A 5777-nucleotide genomic window follows, 5' to 3' on the forward strand; every position below is an offset into this window, starting at 1 on the left:
TTCCTGCTTTCGAGGGGAGGGGGTGTCACATCTATAATGTAGAACTTTCTTGATTCTCTGTGTTGAAGATTGTTGATAAGCAAACTCAAGGTCCGTTGTATCTTGCGAGCTGAGGATTATATGGTTGGAAGGTAATGAACTGATCTGTCCACTTGTTTTTTTTTTTTACATTTGATTAAAATATAATAATAAGATGACTTGGTAGAAAATAGGGCCAAGTGACGGTTTCAGATGGTTTATAGTTATTTCTCACTTTTTTTTTGTTGTTAAACAAAGGAACCATCTAGAGGGTATTTATATTATGTTTCCTGGGTGTATATGAAATTTAAAATTTTTTCACAAGATATATATAATAATTTTAATAAAAAACATCATCTATTTGAAATTCTCAGAACACATTCTATTTTAAATATAAAAATCTATAACCAATAAAATATATCCAATTTGTACAGCCAAGCTCATCACCTCCATAATTAACAAAACGAAGTGTAATGGCTAAAACTGATCACAAAATATTTAAAAGCTGACGTTGCACTGTGTGTAGAATACTAACCTTAGAAGAGTACATGAGTTAGGCTGGGTTTCTAAGTATATGGGTCTTTAATGTGATATATATTATGCTGTAGTGGGCTTCAACTATTTGAAATTTAAATTTTTTTCATAAGATTTATATAAATATTGATGTTTATAAATATTTATATAAATTTTAAATATTAAGATATAATAAATTTAAATAAATATTAGGTTTTCTTTGTGATTTTTAGAATTATATAATTTATATATGTTTTTATTCAAATTTTATAGATTTTTATAATAAATTTAAAACAAAATATTGTTCGAGTAATGTAAATAGATGATTGATTTTTTTATTAAATTAATAGTTGATGGTTTTTTATGATGAATTCTAAGTAGAAGGTTTTTTTTTGGATTTATCCCTATATAAAAATAATCTACAAAGGTAGGTATTAATAATCCAAGAAAAATTGCCCTTATTGTTTCCGTGGATGGTTAACATATGAATGGGCTCCCTGTTGGTACAAGAAATGACAGATTCCCTAAATGTTAAAGCATGCAGCAGTTCATTACACCGGCTACCCATCACAATTTTATTTGTTGTCACACGAAATTCAGATCTAACTGAGCTCACTAGGAACGGAAGCAATCCGATAGAATTCTCAAACCAGCAAAGAACACGGGTCTCGTGAGCTAATCAAAGTTCAAGTAAGCGCCTAACGAAATCCCCGAGCCCGATTTAGACGGCTCGGAAATGGGAAAGCGGCGGAGAAAGTGGATCGAGACAAGATCAGTGTACCTGGTTGGAGATCACGGCAGAGAGGCTGTTAGTAGAGGCTCAAAGGACCAACAAAAATGGCGGATTCTCCAGGAGAGCTCGGGATCGGGTAGACCGGAGAACGGAGATCGCTCTCTCTCCCTCTTTTTTTTTTTTTCCTTTTCTTTTATTTCTTTACTAGTTCAGGGTTATTATTTTGTTTATTATTTTATATAATATTTATTAATATAAATTTGATAAAAATGATATATATTATTTATTCGATTTAAAAAATATATTTATAAGATTAAATTAGGATAAATCGTCCAAAAACTTTGTATTTTTTTTACTTACCAATTAAACCCTATATTTGGTGTGATTAACTCACAAAATCCCAAATTTATTAAAAATTCGCCGAAAACCGTATATATCTGTCAACTTAAACCAAAATGATGATGTGACAATGATATGAATATATAATTTTTTATAAAAATATCTAAATTGTACTTTGTATATATATTTAATTATAATATAACATGCCTTCCAAATCATACACACATCATCATAACTATACCAAATCATCATTTCAAACAAAATTTAAATCAAATAATTTATTTAAATTAATATATATACATACAAATTTACATATATATATATATATACTAAATATAAAATTACTTATGACTAATAAAACACATATATACATATCTACAATATATATATATTATAAAAAATAATATTTAAATTTATTTATTTGCTTTAAGTATATTATAAACAGTTTTGTTATAAATATTTAATTTTCGTTACATATTTCAATTTCATATTCTTCATTAATTACCAAAATAATAGAATACAAGAATAAATAGTAAAAACTAAATCTATACATACATACATATAGACATAGACATACATGCACAAGGAAAAAAATATATAGACTTTGAATATGCTCGGCAGGTGACGCTGCTACATGGTCACCATGTCGATCGACTGTAACGTGACTTTTCTAATGACCAACATCGTATCTTTCAAGTACCTATCAAAATAATCCATTAAAAAGCGAAACAACCGCTTATACGGTTGTCTAATAAGGTTCAGTGATTAAACATTGTGTCGTTTCAATTTTAGAGAAGTGGATTACTTGTTGTCTTTTTGTTTTAGTGAATCACCCAACACAATTGATTGGGTACGTTACCAACGATCAATACCTGGCAGGCAGCATCATTATCAGTTCTAAAATCAACAAAAAGCAAATATCTCCACCATCCATACAAAACATACAGAGGTGCCGCCCACTGGAGTTGATTGCATGACCAAATTGGCTTATCTCCATGAGCGGCGGTTTGCTTTAAAACGAAATATATATAAAATGGACATCTTGCATGATACCTGATCGCTGGGATTGATTAAGCGTTTAATAGTTTCTCTTGAAGACATCTCACTGTAAATCGGAGATGGGATTGGTCGATGGTCGCATGTGTTTGGCAAAAATATATAATTATATAAAATAAAAAAGATGCTTAAAAAATAAAAATAAAAATAAAATACAATTAAAAATATTTTGGATAAAGAAGTCCATGTACCATTTCGCTTCAAAATCTCAGTACCCCTTGAGATGGGAAATCTGTAAACTACTGCATCATAAATCAGGGCAATCAAATACACACAAAGAGTCTCAAAAAAGATGAAGCTCGGATAATAAATATAGAACTCTAATCGACAATCTGATGATTCAGCCAAATCATAAACGCAAAAGTGAAACATACATATCAGCGGACGTACGGAGTCTTGAACCTCATCAGCTGCGGAGAAGAAACCGTCCTTTTGCCGTAGATCGAAGCTGGTGGCTACCATCATCATCTTCGCAGCCACTGCCAAATACAGCACAAGAGAAAAATCAACGCAAGGTGCGAGTAATGTCAATGGAAATTCGAACAAAATATTGTTGGATAGATTTTTCCATTATCCATACAAATTCTCATCCTCTTCTCTTAATCTTTTTCCATACAATTTTTATTGGATGACAATTAATAATGACACGTGGCACATTTTTATTGGATGACTGAGAATTAGGAACAAAGAAAAACGTGAAGCTGGCATGCAGAGGGATCCACCCATTTATCATAATATAATGAATCCATGATAAATAGTTATGTCAAATCTGATCGTGTACATAGTTTATAACAGTTTTTTTGACTTAAATACATTCTCTACGTTACCAGTATGTAGTTGAAAGGTTGATAATTGTTATTTGTTCTTATTATTACAATAATATCAATATTAAAAAAATGTGTGTAATTAATATGAAAATAACCATAATTTTTAATTAAATTTTAAATTTGTAGTTTTTAGAATTCTAAATATATGTGTAATCAAATAAGCTTTTTAATAATATATAAAACCAAGATTAGAATTGATTTTCTATATAATAAAGATGAATAATTTTTTAATTATAATAATCTGTTTATTGATTTTCTTTATTATATGTCATCTAGCTAATGAAGATTGTAATTAACATCATTTAAAATTTTGTCATCCATATATGGATGATGATGTGGATCCTATGTGTCTTCACCAAATCTCTTGAAATCCAATCTTTATATATACTAGGTAATAATCCGCGTGGACTAAATATTTATAAATTTAAATAATTTTTTATTTTTAAAATTAAATATAATAAATTTTTGTTTTTGAATTTATAATTTAAATTATTCTATTAAAATATTTTTTGTCAAAGTGTGAAAATAATAAGATGATAAGGATGGATCTAAATATAATACTATGGGGTATTATATCCCACTCTATAATTAACAAAATATAATTTATTCATAAATTTTATAAAATTTGTAGATGTCCGTAGTATTTTTACCATTATTTTCTTCTTTTATATGTTTCTCTTATCATTTTTTATATTTTGTTGATCGTTTTTATTTTTTATTCTTTATTTTTAATCTAGGTGATAATCTGCATGTATCGTGGAGACTTAAATGTTGGGTTTTCCTGGGATCTCATGAGCGAATCATATTCCTAAGAGATCGATTCTAGGGTTTCGCAGCGGATGTAAAACAAAAATTTAATAAAACCCTAGAACCATGCTTCTATGATTCGTAGAAATGTTAGAACGCTTACCTCAATCGATCCGGGGTTTGTTATCAATTGAAAAATTCGTCTGATCACGAAGGGGAGGAAGAATACCTCGCCCTCTACACGTATCCACACCTCGGGATGGATTCCAACTTTTGGAACTTGTCTACTAGGATTCGAATCTTCTATTCGATGATGTGCTTTGAGAAAACGAGACTTAGATCACTTCTTAGACCCTCTAGACTCTCCAAAAAGGTCTCTTAAAGTTCTCTTGGTCGGCTACCACTTATTAAGGTTATTAATCTCCTTTCATTAAAGTGATTAACCCTAATTCGGATTTTAAAAATAAGTCTGAAACCTAGACCGAACGGACTGCTAACTAGTCTGTTCGGTCTGGACACTTGGTCCTTCGGAGCAGTCACAAAACACAGTTCGTTCGTTCGGACTGCTCAGTCCGTTCGGTCCAACATTTGGTCCGTTCGGACTGGATCCTCTAGTCCGTTCGGTCCAACCATTTGGTTAATTCGGACTGGATCCTCTAGTCCGTTCGGTCCAACAATTTGGTCCGTTCGGACTAGATGCTCTGGTCCGTTCGGTCCACTCCTGGACCGAACGGTCCGGACCTCTTGTCCAGGTTTCTCGACGTTTTCTCGTGCATTTGTCATTCCCTGCGTGTGTGAACATGTAGGCTTATTTGATATAGCAGTATAACCCGAAATCTCTATTCCGGATATACAAGTCATAGGCGGTCTCTAGCAAGACACTATGACTACCTATCTCGAATAGAGTTTGTTCGTGATCTTACGAACGCCAGTGATGATTCCGGTTGATGATCCTTTTGTATCGCGATATCATATGTCGAACATAAGGCATGGACAAACCACCTTATCTAATTCGACTGTCTGAAATAGACGACGTTCGTCTATAGTGCGGCCACACATTTCTACAGTCTCGCTCACACGAGGGGCCCAACGATATCTCTCTCTTTTACGAGAGGTACAAATCCCGTCTTGATTATCTACAATCCAGCACATGATTCGTTTCGCACCTGATACACGCCTTTATAGTCCTCCTGTTACGCAGGACGTTTGACGTATTCAAAGGACGCAACTCCTCATGTTGGATTCCGTAGATATCTCAGGTCTTAGGATCCAATCACGGAACCGCCGTATGAGATTCAAGTCATGACGCTAGTCCATGTGACAATCTCATGCGGGTCAATCCAGTATTTCGTTCTCCAACGAATACCTATGATTTTGATCGTATCCAATACCTATGATCATCTATATGATCATCAATCACATATCATACTAGTCTTAGTATATCATTATTCCCACAATGATACATGACTAGGGAGTTTAGTATTGTTCATAACAATACATGGATATCATCACACATATATCAAGTATGCCAAAACATGTAATGA

The sequence above is a fragment of the Tarenaya hassleriana genome, unplaced genomic scaffold (genome assembly GCF_000463585.1).
Source record: "Tarenaya hassleriana unplaced genomic scaffold, ASM46358v1 Cleome1, whole genome shotgun sequence".
NCBI lineage: Eukaryota > Viridiplantae > Streptophyta > Magnoliopsida > Brassicales > Cleomaceae > Tarenaya > Tarenaya hassleriana.